The sequence below is a fragment of the Podarcis melisellensis genome (genome assembly GCF_964234715.1).
Source record: "Podarcis melisellensis genome assembly, chromosome: Z".
NCBI classification, from domain to species: Eukaryota; Metazoa; Chordata; class Lepidosauria; order Squamata; family Lacertidae; genus Podarcis; species Podarcis melisellensis.
In genome coordinates this window covers 37,773,829-37,792,812 of record NC_138547.1, presented here as the reverse complement: position 1 = coordinate 37,792,812, position 18,984 = coordinate 37,773,829, and the positions used below count along the sequence as shown (strand labels likewise).

Sequence of the window (18,984 nt, the reverse complement as noted above, 5' to 3'; positions counted from 1 at the left end):
AGATTTGCACCTTTCATACAACTGCCAGCACTCTCATCCTGGATTCTTGGTGATGCACTACATATTACTTGGCAATATGTAGATGTGGACATCCTATAAGTAAATCAGAGGAGGGCATCCCCATCTCTTATATGACCACAACTTTAGAGGCATGGACAACACTACAAGGCTGGCTGGAGCACTGGACTGTGACACACCTCTTTGGGGTGGGTGAGGAAACACTACAAAAAAAATTGTGCTCATATTAGGAAATAGAGGGATTCTCTATTCTCAGATTGCTTCAGAATATGCAAATTTGATAGATTTGTCTTTAGAAATGAACCAAATCCAATTTCTCCCCATCCCTCATTTATATATCCTTGATGTGCCATAGTATTTACCCTGTGTATCCACCCTCCACCTCCAATAGCAATTTAGTATATTTATTGTTAGGAATTTGATGCTGAGGGGTGCAATAAACATTGAAATAGACAGCTTTCAGCCTCTCACTATTAGAAGTGACTACATAAATAAATCACAGCACATAACCTACTAGTAAAGTTCTGGATCCTCGTGTGACAACACACATAGGAGGATAAATCGAAAGGGATATAGGCTTTCCGCTGTGTCCAGTGCTGGAGGAAAACATAAGCAGATTAAATTAAACGATTCTTCTTGATTTCCTGCTCACATGATCAGCTATGAGTTCCCTCCTAAGCACACACACACACACACCCCATTAGACACAATGCTGCAAAGTCTTCACATGTTGGAAGAAATCTTTTTTCAGCCTTTGGCACTAAAAAAAATTTAATTCTGTCATGAATTCTGTACATCATAATTAAAATCCAAGGTTATTTTGATGGTGTCATAATCTGCAACAGAGAAAGGATAGTGGGTGCCAGAAGAGAGGAAATTGGATATTTAATTATGCAACTAACTTGGTTGTTGCATTCAGATTTCGCACTCCCCCCTCCTCCATCTCAGAGCAAAATGTATACCAGGGTTAAACAGGGTGCCTGCCAGTTGCTGCTGGACTCCAGCTCCCATCAGACCCAGACAGAAAGCTAGTGCTCGGGGATGATGGGAAATGCACCTGGCCCACAGCAACCCAGCAACCTTCATGGTTGAGCAAGGATTCAAACGCTCATATCCCTGGTCAATAGCAGGTGCTGTCTAGTGTTAACACTACTTAGTTAAGTTTCACCTTTCTGGGAAAGAAAAGTGGGGAGTAGCAGGTGGAGATGTAGTGACATCTCCCTTCCATCTCCAACTCTCTACACATGTTCTCCACTGTAGTTCATTATATTTTTAATCCGTCTTTTCCTACAAAGTTCAAAAACACCACTCAAGCATCCTAAAAGAAAGGACACACAATAAAAACTCTGTGTCCTATCTAAGACAATCTCGCTGATTTTGTCTCCCTCCCTCTTGATATTTTTCTAATGCAATTTCTTTTCTCATTAACTGATAGGGAATGGTCAAAGGGGGGGAGCAAAATGAGATACCGTATTTTTTGCACCATAACACTCACTTTTTTCCTCCTAGAAAGTAAGGGGAAATGTCTGTGCATGTTATGGAGGAATTGCCTACGGGTGGCATGCCTACAGATTTTCCTCCTCTAAAAACTACGTGCGTGTTATGGTCGGCTGCATGTTATACAGCGAAAAATACGGTAATTTTTTTGCAGTGTTCGTTTTCCATCTGTATTTTCTACCTATGTAGTTTAATCCATTCCCTTGGTTAATGACCACTTTGTACTCCCTGTCCAACAAATGCAAGCGACTGAGAGGCATCTCTCCCCATCTTTACAGAACAATGTTTGTACTCTATAGAGTTTAATTTGCTTCTTGGAAGCACTGACCATGAACTTCGCACAAGACTCGCCTCAGGAACGAGGGCTCTCCACTACTACTTCAAGAGCAGAGCCTATACCAACAATATTCTCGCTAATCTTTCCCTCTCCAGATGCCAACTGATACAATATGCTTTGCAAGAATGGCACTCTAACCAGCATCCTTTTATGCTACAGTTAAAAAGCAAGGGGGGAGTTTGAGAAGTCAGTACTGCCAGGGGAAAACAACAGAGAGAGAAAGGAATATTTTAAATTCCATACTATTCAGTGCTAAGAGGCCTTATACCTGGCATTGTCTAGAAATTCTAAGAAACCAAAACATCAGTGCAGTTTTGAAAGGTTCAGTCTACCATCTTGATTCAAAATGATATCCAGTTGTATCCTAGCAGATGTAAACCTGCTCCTTTAACCCAGGAGCCATGGTGCAAAATTTGGTTGCAATCTCTTACGAGGTGTCCAAATGCATAGTGAACAAATAACTTTCCAAAATATACAGTAGATCTTCATCCTTTTTTAAAAAAAAGATTGTGAGTGGGTGGCGGGGAAAGTATTGTATATGGCTTTGGCAAACAGGGATAATAATTTTATCAGTGTGCACATTTTGTATGATTTGCTCAGAAATAGCAAATGTCAAGCTTTTGTTACTGGGTAGTTCTGGCAAAGAGCGCACACTGTAGGCTGATGAGGTGGTAAAATGCTAGGGGTTTTTTTGGCTTTCTTTTCTCATCTGCTCAGCATTCATTCTTCTTTAAACAATTCTCATTAGCCCTGCTGCCTGCTTTCACCCCTGAACCTCTCTTCTCTGCCCGGAGTGCAATTCTGACACTAGCCTCAGCTGGTCTCTCTGCTTTATGATTCTGTCCTGTCCCTATGATCAAGGGCTGGCAGAAAATGGATTGGGATTTTCTTGTGGATCTGTACATGATTCACAGTACATCAGCAAGGGTTTCCAATTTCCAATTGTTTAATAATAGCAACAACCAAATGAGTTTCCCAACCTAAATTGGGCTGTTTGAAGAAAGCTAATCAGGAACAGAATTCTGTGTGGAAGCACTGTAAGCTCTGTTCAGTTTCATTACTGAAAATGAATTCCCAGACTCAGAATGTTTTCAGAGATATATTCTTTTTTAGATTCTTGCTATGGAGCTAAGTTCAAGGTGCTTGCACTAGTGGGCAAAGCCCTCTTCTGTTTGAAACCAGGATGCCTAACAGATTGTCTCACTCTTTATACACCCAATTGATCACTGTGCTGTGCAGTAGAGGGGCTTCCTGGAGGTACTATCTTATCAGGAAGTCCAGTCTGCACAGTATAGAAACCAGGTTTTTTGTGCCACAGCTGCAACGCTTTGGCACTCCCTCCCATTAAATGGGAGAAATATCTGCTTGTATTTCTGGCGTCCACTGAAGACCTTCCTCCTCCAACAAGCCTTTATGTAGGGCTCTCTCCTAGCTTGCATCTATATTGGAATTGTTTACAAATATTTGTTTAGATGTTGTATTTATTGTTTCCCACCCTGGGCTCCTTTGGGGGGAAGTTTTAATAGAATAAAACCAGTCTCAAGTCTGCCTGTGCTACACTTTGTCATTGGCTACATTGCAATTGGCTTTGAAGACCTAGGTTTTTCAGGTCCCTCAACCTGGGATGCAACATCATACTTCAAAAGTCAGCTAAACAAAGTTTGAACTTTACAAACAAAATCAGCACCAATTTTGTTGTTGTTGTTGTTTAGTCGCTTAGTCGTGTCCGACTCTTCGTGACCCCATGGACCAGAGAACGCCAGGCACCTCTGTCCTCCACTGCCTCCCGCAGTTTGGTCAAACTCATGCTGGTAACCTCGAAAACACTATCCAACCATCTTGTCCTCTGTCGCCCCCTTCTCCTTGTGCCCTCCATCTTTCCCAACATCAGGGTCTTCTCCAGGGAGTCTTCTTTTCTCATGAGGTGGCCAAAGTACTGGAGCCTCAGCTTCACAATCTGCCCTTCCAGTGAGCACTCAGGGTTGATTTCCTTCAGTATGGAGAGGTTTGATCTTCTTGCAGTCCATGGGACTCTCAGGAGTCTCCTCCAGCACCATAATTCAAAAGCATCAATTCTTCGGCGATCAGGCTTCTGATCAGCACCAATTTTAGGCTTGTGTTAATCAGTCATCACCTTAAAGTTGTAAAAAAATAACATTTCTACAGTAAAACTTTTTTTAAAAAATAAAAGAAACAAACTCTGTCAGCTCACAATAATGGGGAGGGGGGAAACAAACAATTATCTATCATATGTCAATCTATTCCCGTTCCCTACTCCTTGGTTGACATTTGAAGATATCTACATTACACTATTGTATGCCTGCATAAAATTGCATCTTTATACCAATCATTAACATTTCATTTCCTTACAATAAATCATTTTAACAGGTATAATAAAAAGGATGCATTCAGATCTGTTGGAATTTTCAACAGGAAAGAGGCAAATTGAGCAGTGGTGTCACTATTATCATATTAAAAGCATTCTTTTGACGAGAACAAAGAGATATTTTACATTTAAAACATTTTTGAAGGCTAAGACTATGGCATCTATTTAGCTCGTAGCTGACATTCCCTCGCCCACCCGTGTCTAATAACTCCAGCCAATGGAGGCTGGTAGAACCTAGACCTGGTGGGGGCACCTATGAGGTCAAGTGTGCAGTGCCTAGGAGGCGACATTTGCGGTGCCAAGTGTCCATCCTACTAGCCTATTGAGTAATTTTGGTGTTATACTCAGTCTATCACGCCATAGCTTGTTTCCTTGTCTAATGCAACATAATCTCTTGTAGGAGGCACTGGCTTCAGCCCAAGACTGGGGGACCCAGTGTCGTGTCATCTGTGTGGCTCCTCCTCTCTCACACTCAGGAGGAGCCTGCCACTGATGTTGCACCACATGTGGCTCAACACTCGCTTGGCCTCCTCTGCCCCTTCAATATTGGGAAGGCTGAGCCTACTGCTTAATAATATTGAGAGGGTGGAAGACATCTCAGCCCAAAGGAGTTGGCACATATGTACAGAATGGAGGGGAGTGAAAGGAGGGGAGGTAACGAAGAGGTGAAAGTTTGGTTCCTGCCCCTGGGGCTATGCAAGAACTGCCCCATTTGACCCCTCCCCTACAGTACTTAGACCAGGCATGTCCAAAGTCCGTTTCAGGGGCCTAATCTAGCCAGCCGGCCAGTTTAATCCAGCCGCCATGGCAGTTTATTTCCTGGCGTAAATTCCTAAAAAGCCTCAACAACTTCAGTCCTAAAGAAAAGTTAACAACTTTGGTTGGCCCTCACGGCCCTTCACTTCATCAAATCTGGCCCTCTTTGAAAAAAGATTGAACAGGGTTACAGTCAAAGAGTTCAAGAGAAGCAGAGAAGCGCGTGCTGGATGTCCGGAGTTTCATTCTCTCCCGTGCTGCAGAGTGTGTGAGACTACTGGATCACATACTCTGTGTGTTGACATTCCATTCTTTGGAAGAGGGAACAGAAGGAACTGTGCGCCACTTCCGTCTTCTTTGTTCTGTGTTCTGTTCTGTTCTCTCTCGGAGGCCCCCCCATGCTGCTACTGTTGGAAAAGGGGTGTGGTTTAAGCAGCCCAGTCACCCCGCCCCTTCCCATTGTACCTTGCCACGTTCCCCACAAGGGTTCAGGTGAGTGCAAAACGCCTTGGGGTGCAGCAAGCTGGGGGGAGGATGCAATGCCAGTGGGATGATGGAGGGGAGACAGCAGCAGGGAAGCTGCTGGGCAGATGGGGGAGGGAAAGAGACCCACCCCCCCAAAAAAAAATGAAAGGAGGTGGGTGTGCAGTTGAGGGCCCCCCCTTTTGAGTATTCTGAATAGCATTATGGATACTATAAACACACGCAGAAATAGGAACGTTTCCTAAATTTCAGCTGAGTTCCTTGCATTCCAGGGAGTTCAATAAGCTATTTCTTAATAGGTTTAATTGGGTTTGGTGCTTCCTCTCTGAATGTCATTCCTTGAACAGCTTCCTGTGCAAAGATAAGGCTTGCTTTCATTGCTCTGTTCATTTGTATGTTGAACTAGTGTTGTGTGGAGGAAAATGCAGCCCCTGGGCTGAAAAATGTCCCCCTCCTGCCCTCCTGTGTTTGAAATTCCAGAATACGAAACTGCCTCTTTCTCCTCAGCTGCTATGTCTGTTCATGACATCACAGGAGACCATCCATAGACAGGGCTGGAGAAACTAGGCCTCAAGGGGGGGGGGCATTTATTAATAAACAAATAGTGACAGAGCGCCCCCCCCTGGTGACACGTGTGGCATGTGGACTCCACAGCACCCTAAGATACCCTCCTTAGCACCCACCAAGGCCCCCTGACTCTCCCATTTTTAAAAAGTTTTCCCGAAAATCTGTTAGTTTTTACAGTACTGCAAGACCGCTTGTTTTGGAAGTTGAGGGATTGGTATTATTTATTTATTTTGCCCTTTGTGAGACATAAACGGGTTCCTTTGACTTCAGGTCTCTGGATCCTTTTAAATAAAGTGATCTGGACAAAATGGGTCAATTAGGAAACCTTTTTATTATACACACTTGCAAGTGGGGTAAACCAAGATCAGGCACATCTTCATTAGGAAAAACACATCTTGTCCGGCCGCAAGTCCCTCCTTCTACGCCCACAAGAAGGGGCGTACCAGTTTACAGAAGTATCACGTCTTCCTCGTTAACAGTTTACCGTTCCACTTCCCATGTTAATCAGAATACAATACAATACAATACAATGCAATACAATACAATACAAATACCTTTATTGGCATTTCAAGTTAAGACATTGGGCCAGTGGCCCAAATTCAGCATCCCATTCTCACAGATGCCTGTGCAAGCAGAATCTGACCACAACAGCCCTTGTGATTCTCAGGAACTTATTTACAGAAATATGTCGCCTCTGAACCTGGAGGTAGTATGTTGCCATCACTTGACACATTGCTGAGTTCACATGGCATCCACCTGGCTTCTTCCCCCAAAGAATCTGGGAGCTATAGTTTGGGTCATTGGGTTTGGTGCTTATGTAACTGGATTTGTAATGGCTTTTAGTCAAATACAATAAATGATTGATTGATTGGTTGATTGATTGATTGATGAAAAGGTTTTTTTCCTGAGATGCTAACTTTCTCTCTGCAAGTCATTCCTTGAACAGCTTACTGTGCCAAGATAAGGCTTTCTTTCATTGCTCTGTTCATTTGTGCATTTGACTAGTGTTGTGTGGAAGGAAATGCAGCCCCTGGGCTGAAAAATGTCCCCCTCCTGCCCTCCTGTGTTTGCAATTCTAGAATAAGAAACTGCCTCTTTCCCCTCAGCTGCTATATCTGTTTGTGACATCACAGGAGACCATCCATAGACAGGGCTGGGGAAACTAGGCCTCAAAGGGGGAGGCATTTATTAATAAACAAATGATGACTGAGACCCCCTACCCCTTGTGACACATGTGGCATGTGGACTCCATGGCACACTCAGAAACCCTCCTTAGCACCCACCAAGGCCCTGACCCTTCCATTTTAAAAAGTTCTTTCCAAAATCTGTTAGTTTTTACAGTGCTGCAAGACTGTTTGTTTTGGCAATTGGTATTATTTATTTATTTTCCCCTTCGTGAGAAATAAATAAACTGGTTCCTTTAAGGTCTCTGAATCCTTTAAATAAAGTGATCTGGACAAAAAGGGTCAATTAGGAAACCTTTTTATTATACACACTAGCAAGTGGGGTAAACCAAGATCAGGCACATCTTCATCAGGAAAAAACTCATTTTATAAAGTTGGTTGTCCGGCTGCAAGTCCCTCCTTCCACGCCCACAAGAAGGGGCATACCAGTTTACAGAAGTATTGCTTCTACCTCATTAACAGTTTACCATTCCACTTCCCAAGTTAATCACAATACAATACAATACAATACAATACAATACAATACAATACAAATACCTTTATTAGCATTTCAAGTTAAGACATTTCAAATGGCATGAGAAACAAAGTCTTTCTTCTTCCTGTTTCTGAGAGGTTTGATTGGGGAAATCCTTTCGATTCTTCATGAATAAGAGGCAGTGGGGTTAGGGAGGCCACGGCCACATCCACACCATTTAAAGCGCTATGAACCCTAACTCTAACTCTAACCCTTAACCCTTAACTCAGTGTTTCCCAACCTTTTTTGGGCAAAGGCACACTTGTTTCATGAAAAAAATCTCGAGGCACACCACCATTACAGCCCCGTGACGTCAGCGCGCAGCGTCACGCCGGGAGGGACATGAATTGCTAGCAAATTACATAATCACCTCCTTGAGGGCTGGCTCATCTTCTCCGAAGGCAGAACCCCATTAATTAACAGCACAGACTCACACCATAGCCAAGACGAGGGGGGAAAACCTCAGTCATGCACAGTCATGCACATGTGGGGGCTAAATGAGGACGAAGACCGGGCAGAGAGGAGGGTTCAAATCACCCCACCTGGCCAGGACAATCCCTGGGTGCTCCCTTGGGCCACTTGCCTGACCCACCTCGCAGGGCTGTTGTTGCGAGGATAACACGGGGAGAACCACGCTGTCAGGGTTTCTGGGAGAGAGGAGGAGATGACAGAGGAGACGGAGAGCGAGTGGGAGGAGGGGCAGAAGGATGAGGAAGAAGATGACGGAATTCTGAGGGAATCCACGAGTCTGAGCAGCGAGTCAGAGGATTCTCAAAAGGGGGTTACCTTAATCAAGCAAAAGGGAGGAGAAGGGAGAAGCGGAGAGGAGCCCAGTGGAAGACAGACGCAGCAAGAGGCGTCTCAGCCGGAACGGAGTAAAGGGGGTGGAGTCGTCAGCCTCTCGGAGGGAGCAGGATTAGGAGAGAACAGAGAAAGGGGGTTGGAGCAAGGTGTTCAGCCGGAAAGGGTGGAGAGCAGAACAAGGGGTGGTGTAGCGGTCGAAAGAAAGGTCAGCAGCAACGTACGCGCGCCAAGTTCAAACGTAGAGGCGCGCGGAAGTGGAGAGAGCTCAGGGGAGGAGCCCGGCCCTAAAGCCAGAAGGAGGGGGGAAGAGGCGGCAGAGGATTCAGCCTCAGGCGAGTCACGGAGAGAGGGAACCCAGGGGGGCAGGAAGACCCTGCGGAAAAGAAAGGAGAGGAAGAGGTGGTCTAGAGCCAGGCTATTAAGTTGGTGTGGAAGAGGGGAGGAGTCAGAGGGGACTTCAGCGGTCTAACGTGACAGACGTACGGCCACGATGCTGAACTGTACGAGAAGCAGAAATCTTCAATAAACTTTTCCTGTAAATAAACTGCAACGGAGTGAGGTCTCTTGTGAGCTGGGACCCGTCCTGGGTGGCCGAGACAGTAAGTCCCCTCTCAGAAAGCAAAAAATTTTTTTTGCGAAGCTCACGAACGGGAGCAGCCATGAGCGCTGAGGAGCAGCTGGTTGCACTGCGGGATCAGGTTACCGCTCTCACATCGGCAGTCATTGCTTCGCAGAAGAAGAATGACGACTTGGAGAAGACGTGCCAGGATTTGCAGGCAAGGTGGGAACACGCGGACAGGGCGGGGGCCCCAGGTTCCAGAGCGGAGGGCATTGCGCTTGGACGGAGGGGGGGTGCCCTGGTTCCGCATTTTAATGGCAACTTGCAAGACTATCCCAATTTCAGAGCGGACGTCGTATATGCACTGCATTTACTCCGTCACGATTTTAAAGATGAGGAGGAGAAAGTGGGGTTCATTGTTTCGCACCTGCATGGGGAGGCCAGGGCTTGGCTACGCAATCTGTGGCGCGAAGATGGACCGGCCCGTCGCAATTCAACTGCGTTCATCAAAGCGATGGATTCTTGTTTTCAATCCTCTGTGGATGTGGACATTGCGCGCCGTCAAATGCACGGGCTGAGGCAGGGGAAAGCGACTGTGCGCCAATACCACTCTAAATTTTTTGCATTGCTCACCGCCTTAGATTGGCCAAAGGACAGTAAGCCGGTCAGAGATCTTTTTTGGGAGGGATTGAGCCCCCCCATCAAGGATGAGATCGCTAGGGGGGACAGACCCCAGACCCTAGAAGACGTGGTGCACCGGGCTTTAGCTATTGGAATTCGACATGAGGGACGTCCGTGGCACGAGGAGGACGGGCCCCAAGCGCGTGCGCAAGCGAGGACTCTCCCTTTTGTGCACAGGGATTTCAGCCGTGCGCACCCCTCGCCAATGGGGAAGGACAGCGAGGAGCCAATGGAGATTGGTGGTGCTAGGGCTCAGAAGCCATCCCAGAGCCCTGTCCCTGGTGCAGCCAAAGCGAAGCCTCCTAGAGGAACCAGGAAGTGTTACATCTGTAACAGCAGAGGTGCAACCAGGGGAGCAGCTTCAGGGAAACGACAGTGCCTGGCTGGAAGCAGAGCTACTGGGGCTCAGCCAGGCGGATCTGTAGACAAGCCCCCAGCATCACTGCAGAGCGTGGACCCTTTGCCTCCCAGACCGGCAGTTCTGCTCACAGCAACACTCCAGTTGCCTGATGGGAGACTCCTCGAGGTTCCAATAACGATCGATTCGGGAAGCAACGCCGACTTCGTGGGACTGCAGTTCGTTAAGCAGCACAACATGGCGCTCCTGCCTGCAACGACGCCTCTAAACGTGGTCACGGTAGACGGCAGGAAGTTGCTGGGGGGGCAAGTGGTGCAGCAAACCCCTCCCATGATGATGCAGATTGGCAACCATCGAGAACTTATTAGTTTCAATGTCACCCACTTATCGGACACGCCCATCGTGTTAGGCATGAGTTGGCTGGAGAGGCACAGTCCCGCGGTTGCGTGGTACCAGCGGCAGATCACCTTTTGTTCATCGTATTGTGCTCAGCATTGCTTTCAGACCGATCAGGGAGGAGAAGCCGAGCAGCAGTTGCATCTGGGTATGGTGCAAACAGTGCCTCACAAGTACCAGGACTTCTTGGAGGTTTTCTGTGAGAAGGAAGCTGACAAGTTGCCGCCTCACAGACCTTACGACTGCGCGATTGATTTAGTGCCAGGGGCGCAACTGCCTGCTGCCAAGCTGTACTCCATGTCGGAAGACGAGATGCAAGAGCTTCGGGAGTTCATAGACCATAACCTCAAGCGAGGTTTCATCCAGGAATCTAAAGCAGCGGGTGGCAGCCCTGTGTTCTTTGTGAAGAAGAAAAACACGCCCCAAAAAAGGCTTATAGTGGATTACAGGTTCATAAACAGCTTGACTAAGCCCAAAGCTTTCCCCATGCCCAAGATTGACGACCTTTTAGCGACCGTCAGGAGGGGCAAGATTTTCACCAAGCTGGACCTACGTGGAGCTTACAATCTCATCCGCATCCGGAAAGGAGATGAGTGGAAGACCGCCATGTTCACCCCTCTGGGCACATACGAATACAGAGTCATGCCTTTCGGTCTCCAAAATGGCAGCCACGTTTTTCAAGCATTTATGCACCACGTGCTAGCAGGTCTCCTCTACAAGAAGTGTGTCTGCTTTCTCGACGATATCCTGATTTTCTCGGAATCGCCGGAGGATCACGATAAGGACGTGAGGGAGGTCCTGCAGAGGCTGAAGGACCACAGGTTGTACGCCAAGTTGGAAAAATGCCAGTTTGATGTCAGAGAGGTTGATTTCCTTGGCTACAAGTTGTCCGACGAGGGACTGGCCATGGACAGGGCTAAGGTTCAAGCGCTGTTGGACTGGAAAAGCCCTCGAAATCGGAAAGAGGTCCAGAGGTTCATCGGCTTTGCCAATTTTTACCGCAAGTTTATTAAAGGTTTTGCGAACGCGACGGCGGCTATCACTGACACCCTCAGTTCCAAGAAGAAGAAGTTCGTCTGGACCGAACAAGCGGAGCGGTCCTTCCGGACGCTTAAAGGTCTTTTCGCCTCCGAAGAGCAGCTGCTCCACGTGAATCCCGGCAGACCCATGCGGGTAGAGACCGATGCGTCAGACAGAGCGGTTGGGGCCGTTCTTTTGCAAGAGGATTCACAAGGCAACTGGAGACCGGGTGCGTTCTACTCCCGGAAGCTCAGCAAGACGGAGCGCGATTATACCATATGGGACAGGGAGTTGTTGGCCATTCATGCAGCTTTCAAAGCGTGGCGACACTTCTTAATAGGAGCCAAGCACACGGTGCAAGTCCGCACGGATCACAAGAACTTAGAGTATTGGCGGACGGCTAAGTTACAGACCCAGCGACACATGCGCTGGGCGGAGTTCTTTGCGGATTTCGACTTCAAAATAGAATACATCCCAGGAGACTCCAATGTTATTGCAGACGCGCTGTCCCGAAAGCCGCAATACTTGGAGGAAGCAGCTCCAATCGCAGCAAAGCACATTTTCGCACCGCAGGCGTGGACGTGCGCTACCATCGCAGTCGACCTGGACGCGGTGCGACGCGCGTTGCAAAGGGATCAGTTTGCACAGTCCAAGATGGAGGAGCTACGCGGAGGGTCGCGAGACAACGATGAGTTCCAATTGCAAGATGGACTTTTGACTCGTAAGGGTGCCCTTTACGTGCCCACCGACGATCTTCGAGCCAAGGTTCTGCAACAATTGCATGACGCCCCTAGTGCAGGCCATTTCGGCAAAGAGAAGACGATGGAGTTGGTGGCTAGAGACTTTTGGTGGCCCCAGATGAGAGGAGAGGTGGCGGACTACGTCGCCAGGTGTGATATCTGCCAGAGGTCCAAACCAGTGCACCAGAAGCAGGCGGGATTGCTAGAACCGCTGGAGACACCGCAGCAACCGTGGGAGAGGGTAGCGTTGGACTTTGTTACGGACCTGCCCAGCTCCAGAGGTAAGACGGCGGTGTTAGTGGTGGTGGACTTATTCACCAAGATGGCGCATTTCATCCCTTGTGCCAAGGTGGCGACGGCAGAACAGACCGCAAAGCTCTTCATCGATCACGTCTTCAGAGTGCATGGACTTCCGCAGTCCGTCTTGTCCGACAGGGGGCGCCAGTTTGTTTCCACTTTCTGGCGAAAGCTTCTGGGCATCTTGCACGTCAAAATCAACCTGACATCGGCGAGACATCCACAAACCAACGGTCAAGCGGAGAGGGTCAACGCGATCATGCAGCAGTACCTGCGGTGCTACGCCAACCAGCGACCTGCGGCGTGGGTGGACTATCTGCCGATGGCTGAATTCGCCTACAACAACACGAAACACGCATCCACCGGGGTGACGCCTTTCTTCGCGAACAATGGCCGTCATCCCAGAACCTTCCCGAGATTTGCGGCACCAGGAGGGGGGGGGCCTCAAGATGCCGACCAGTTTGCAGCGGAGTTGCAAGAGGTGCACGAGGAGCTGCGGAGACATTTGGAGCTGGCAAAACAGGCGTATAAGGTGCAGGCCGATAAGCACAGGAGGGCGGGAGAGGACATCCAGATTGGGGACTGGGTGTGGTTAGCAGCCCACGCGATGCCGGCCAGGTCATTGGCCAAGAAGAAGTTAGGACACAGGCAGCTAGGGCCATATCAAGTTGAGGCTAAGATCGATCCGGTGGCTTTTCGTCTAGCCCTTCCGGAAGGTTCCAGGGTGCACCCGGTCTTTCATAGATCGGTGCTCACTCCCTACAAAACCCCACACAGGTTTCAAGAGTCAGGAGCACTCCCAGAGCCACGTAGGAGGGCGCCTGAGGGGGGGGAATCGCCAAGACCAGAACCTCTTAACGAGGTCACAGAGATACTGGACTCGAGATGGGGGGAGGAGGGAGTTGAATATTTTCTAGCCAGGGAAGGCACTCCGGCCTCTGCCAATAGCTGGGTGCCGGGTTACGCGTTGGACGAACCCCTGTTGAAGGAGGAGTTCCATGCACTTTTTCCGCACAAGCCCATGCCCGAGGAGTATTTTGATGATTGGCTTTTCACGCCCACTTTGTCAGACAGCGCGTTCGAGGGTTTCTCCTCACCCGAGGGCCATACGCCCGAAACAAGCCCGACCAGGGATCCGAGACTGGGGGGGGAGGAGACAGGCCCTTGTTGGTGGGTGGATCAGCCAAGGGAGGCATGGAGTCAGAGATGGATGGTAGGTCCTTGGCAGGCAGCGCCAGGAGAAGCAGTGATGGAGGAAGAGACTGTGATGTCTGTGGGTGGGGAACCCGAGTTCGAACACACATATACGGAGATGACAGAGGAGAATGTTGAAGTGGACAACTTGTATCCTGAACCGACCCCGGAAGAACCACGTTTTCCTCAACCTGCACCCGGCGAGCGGGAGGGGGGAAGGGGGGGCTTCGAGGGGGGGATGGATGTCAGGGTTTCTGGGAGAGAGGAGGAGATGACAGAGGAGACGGAGAGCGAGTGGGAGGAGGGGCAGAAGGATGAGGAAGAAGATGACGGAATTCTGAGGGAATCCACGAGTCTGAGCAGCGAGTCAGAGGATTCTCAAAAGGGGGTTACCTTAATCAAGCAAAAGGGAGGAGAAGGGAGAAGCGGAGAGGAGCCCAGTGGAAGACAGACGCAGCAAGAGGCGTCTCAGCCGGAACGGAGTAAAGGGGGTGGAGTCGTCAGCCTCTCGGAGGGAGCAGGATTAGGAGAGAACAGAGAAAGGGGGTTGGAGCAAGGTGTTCAGCCGGAAAGGGTGGAGAGCAGAACAAGGGGTGGTGTAGCGGTCGAAAGAAAGGTCAGCAGCAACGTACGCGCGCCAAGTTCAAACGTAGAGGCGCGCGGAAGTGGAGAGAGCTCAGGGGAGGAGCCCGGCCCTAAAGCCAGAAGGAGGGGGGAAGAGGCGGCAGAGGATTCAGCCTCAGGCGAGTCACGGAGAGAGGGAACCCAGGGGGGCAGGAAGACCCTGCGGAAAAGAAAGGAGAGGAAGAGGTGGTCTAGAGCCAGGCTATTAAGTTGGTGTGGAAGAGGGGAGGAGTCAGAGGGGACTTCAGCGGTCTAACGTGACAGACGTACGGCCACGATGCTGAACTGTACGAGAAGCAGAAATCTTCAATAAACTTTTCCTGTAAATAAACTGCAACGGAGTGAGGTCTCTTGTGAGCTGGGACCCGTCCTGGGTGGCCGTGACACACGCGCACCCCCGGGAGCTCCTTGGAGGAGAAAGCGGGCGATGAATGCAATGCACGAAATATATGAGAGGTGACCAGGTTTTGCAGGTGAGGGGCCCCCGCCAGCCTCCGCTTCCAACACCCGGCGCAACGACGCCGAAGTTTCCCCCCGGGCTCGGCTCGGGGAGCACCGGTGCTCCCCCCGCGGCTCCCCTTCGCCCTCCCGGCTCTCTCTGCCGCCCACTGGGCACCCCCCTCACCTGCCAAGTCCGGAGCGCCGGTGGAAGTTGCATGCATGCATGCAGGGCGCCGCGTTGCCATTGCATTGCACTGCACTCCATGCAACGCCTGCACGCATGCATTGCCTTGCACGCCTGCCAAGGGGTCTCCCCGCGGTCCGATGCGTCCCCTCCGGCGCGGATGCAGCATTGCAAAAATAAAAAAACCCCGACGCAGCCCTACCTGGGGAGCAGCCTCCGCCTCCACCGCTCCGCCTCCGCGGGGATCCCCGGGCTCCATCCTGCCGCCCGATCTCCGGAGGGCGCAGGCAGGCTGTGCGGGGTCTGCGCGGAAGAGCCCCTGCCCGCCCGGCTGCCGCCGCTGCGCTCATTCCATGGCCGGGAGAAGAGCGCTTCAAATAAAACGCCCGGCCCGCCAGGCCACGCTGGGAAACGTAGTTTGCGCACCCCGCGCGGGCGCGGAGCCCAAGGACAAGGGGACTATGGATCCCGGCAGCCCCCGCGCCGGGGACAGAGGAGGAGAGGCCGGGTGCAGGGATGGAGGGACGGGTGGGCGAGCGAGTGAGTGAGTGGCAGCCGCCAAGCCTTGGCCGAGAGCCAGGAAGGGCCTCCCCGGAGGAGGAGGAGGAGGAGGAGGGAGGCGCAGAGCGGGAGGGAGGGAGGGAACCCCAGGGGTCATCTAGTGACGGCGCCCCAATCGAAAATTTGACTTTTTTAAAAAAAATCTTTCAATTTTTAAATTTTTCCCGCGGCACACCAGGCAACATCTCGCGGCACACTAGTGTGCCGCGGAACAGTGGTTGGGAAACACTGCCTTAACTTAAGCTACAATTCCCAGAGTTCCTTGGCAAGAAGGGAACCCTAACCCAACTCTAACTCTAACCCTAACCCTAATCCTAAACCACCCTAACAACCCTCCAGAGTGTCTCTCACAAAGGGCAAAATAAATAAATAATACCAATCCCTCAACTGCCAAAACAAGCGGTCTTGCAGCAGTGTAAAAACTAACAGATTTTCGGAGAAACTTTTTAAAAATGGGAGGGTCAGGGGGCCTTGGTGGGTGCTAAGGAGGGTATCTTAGGGTGCCATGGAGTCCACATGCCACACGTGTCACGGGGAGGGGGGCTCTCTGTTATCATTTATTACTAAATCCCAAAACATGAGACAAAACACGACAAAGCGCCAGGGTCATGGGCCATACTGGCCATCAGGTACCCCAGTGTGCCCTGTGGATGTGGAAGTTCGTAAACTTTGAGTTGTCTGGGTGTCCATACCTTTAATTGAGTGCTTCTTTGCATTAGAAGCACCTTTGGCTGGCATTTTCTTCTTGGGAGGCATGCCGCTGGACCCTAAGAAACAACAAGCAAACAATTAATTTCTTTCTTTTATGCCGAATTGACGCAGCAGTGGACACTAAATATTGTGAACCACCAAATAGAGCCAATAAGTAACAAAAAAGTAAAACCAGCCAACAAGACTGATGAAGTAGAAATTAAATGACCCTGCTACGAATAATAAAGGTGTCAATTACCGTATTTTTCGCTCCATAAGACGCACCTAGTTTTTAGAGGAGTAAAACAAAAAAAAATATTCTGAACGAAACAGTGGATGTATGATTTTTGTGGTTCATGCTGTGGCCACAAATGTGATTTGATGGTGAGTTTGGAGAATCCATGTGGATCCGTGCTTTGTAACCACGTTTTTACGCCATTGCGGCCCCATGAAGCAGTGGATGCATGATTTTTTTGGGTGCAGGCTGTAGCCATGGACATGCTATGTGATCTGATGGTGAATTTGGGGTGCAAAAATTTAGCCCCCACAAAATTTACCTCCACACCCTAAAACCTTGTATTGAAGTCGCAACGTAAGCAAAGCTGAAAAAGGGAGCCACAGAATCACCGGGAGAAGTGATGGCCCCGACCAAGTCACAAACACCGCACCAGGGACCTGCGAATTAACGGGAGAGGCGTCAGGCCTGACAGAAGCCGTATTCGGAAGGAACGAGCAACTCAAGGCAGCTCAAGACGATGCAAAATGGAAAGGCCACGGCAAACCGTAAAAGGCTCCACGGAAACAATCCAGACAGAGCTCTGTGTTCGGCAGCACGAAGCAGGTGCTTGGCACATGTCGTTCTGCCACTTTTATACTTTCCCCCGCAATCACCTATTCAGATTGATTGGGCAATAGCTCTGGGTAATCATGGTGCCACCCTGGCGTGAGGGTAATGGCTCCATCCACACCAGGGTGGGGGGACTGGATTGAGGGCCTGCCTGCAACGAGGACCGTCTATTAAGATGATCATTCGGAATGCTCGCAATGGGGGGGGGGAGAGGGACCTCAGCTGCACACCCACCTCCCTTCATTTTGGGAGGGTCTCTCTCCCTCCCCCATCTGCCCAGCAGGTTCCCTGCCTGATATCTCCTCCTCCATTAGACCTTAGACTTAATACTTTTTCTGCCACCAGGTGTGGCTTCTGAGAGAAAGAAGCCGAGCAAACAAGACAGGCATCATCCTGCCTCTTTCCCTCTCTCGTAGCTCTTCCTATGCTTGTTTCACTTAGCTGTTTCCTAGGGAGGGATCCACTGCTAGTGATTTCAATGACTGGCTAAGCAGGAGCGAAAGAAGCCTCCTAGTCATTCGAAGTGTACTGATATTATTGTGGAATCAGAAGTGTGGGCTCATGGCTGGCCCTTCAGTGATGTGGTGCCGTTTATATATAACATTTATATTGACTAGGGATGGGTGAATAAGTTAATTTCTGTTGCTCCAAATTTTTCATTTTCCCAAACTTAAGTTCAATTATCCCCATTTCTACATTAATATGCAAATTGTTTAATATTTAATATTATTCGAATGCAATTCTGTATAACACATTTTTTTTGCAACACAAATCCCCATAATATAATGTAATCCCTCCCACATGAATATATGCACTTTTTGCATGCTTTACCCAAGTATATGCATTTTGGTACACGGCTGAAGAACTGTATTGCAAAATTCAAAGATGTTCAAACTTTGAAGGATGGCTGTTGCTTTAAATATTATTTCAGAATGTGTGAATTACACAGATTCCTTTTTAAATGGAAACTGAATAGAATTCATCTCCCATTGCCAATAACCAGTGTGGAATTCATTGCAGATTCTTTGGTGGTTCAGCTTGGTAAGATCAGAACGCAGCCCTACATATCTGGGGGGCTGGTGGTTTCATTGGGTCCAGCATAAAGTGTGAGCTGCTACACATGCTATGAAGCACCCGAAATACATGTCTTTGCCACTGAAGCTGTTATAGTTGACAAATGGTATGAAATGGACCAATTTAAAAATGAATGGATTACGTGAATGGATAGTGCATGGAATTACTAAGCAAAAAAGGAGGCTGAAGAGGAGCCAAAGTCCTCTTTTTATGAGTGATGCAAAACGAACAAGACTAAATGAAAAATCACCCACAAGTAGTTAAAAGCTCTCAAAATATTAGTTGCCTAGAAGAGATGTTAAAATAAATTATTCCTCTTTTATGCGAAAAAAATCTGAGGATTTCTGATTTGCACCCAGACCTTTTCATTATTCTCCAACTGTGCAGAGCAGCAATAGCTTGAATAAATTTTGACTGAGCAATATTATTATTTAAAGTCTTTTTGCTTAATGTAATCATTTACACAACTGTCACGACTTTAGCCCCTATATCCAAAGAACATTTCCTTTTCACCCCCTGCACTCATTTTCCTTTGCATAGCAAGAGTTGTGCTTCAGATTAATATTTTAAAATATAATGAAATTTCTTGGGTTGGAGGTTTCTTTTTTAATACATATAAAGGGAAGCCGTTAATTGTTGTGAAGAGCTTATGAAACTAGGGCGTATTGAATCTAGCTCAGATATAAGCTTTAAATGTCTTAATGGGATTGTTTTTAGTATGTATTTTAATTACGGATGTTTATATTTTAACATTTGTGTGACTGGTTTTATA

The 18,984-nt window shown here is 48.7% G+C and overlaps 1 long non-coding RNA gene across 2 annotated transcripts; it reads left to right on the top strand.

Annotated features, from left to right (window-relative positions):
- Positions 1-5,379: 5,379 nt before the first annotated feature.
- LOC309362168 lies at positions 5,380-18,636 on the top strand. Of its 2 annotated transcripts, XR_014164820.1 has the most exons (3): positions 5,380-5,486; positions 16,877-17,132; positions 18,159-18,636. It is a non-coding gene; the product is annotated as an uncharacterized lncRNA (long non-coding RNA). The 2 variants fall into 2 exon arrangements; XR_014164821.1 differs by lacking the exon at positions 5,380-5,486 and having other exon boundaries at positions 16,243-17,132.
- Positions 18,637-18,984: the final 348 nt, after the last annotated feature.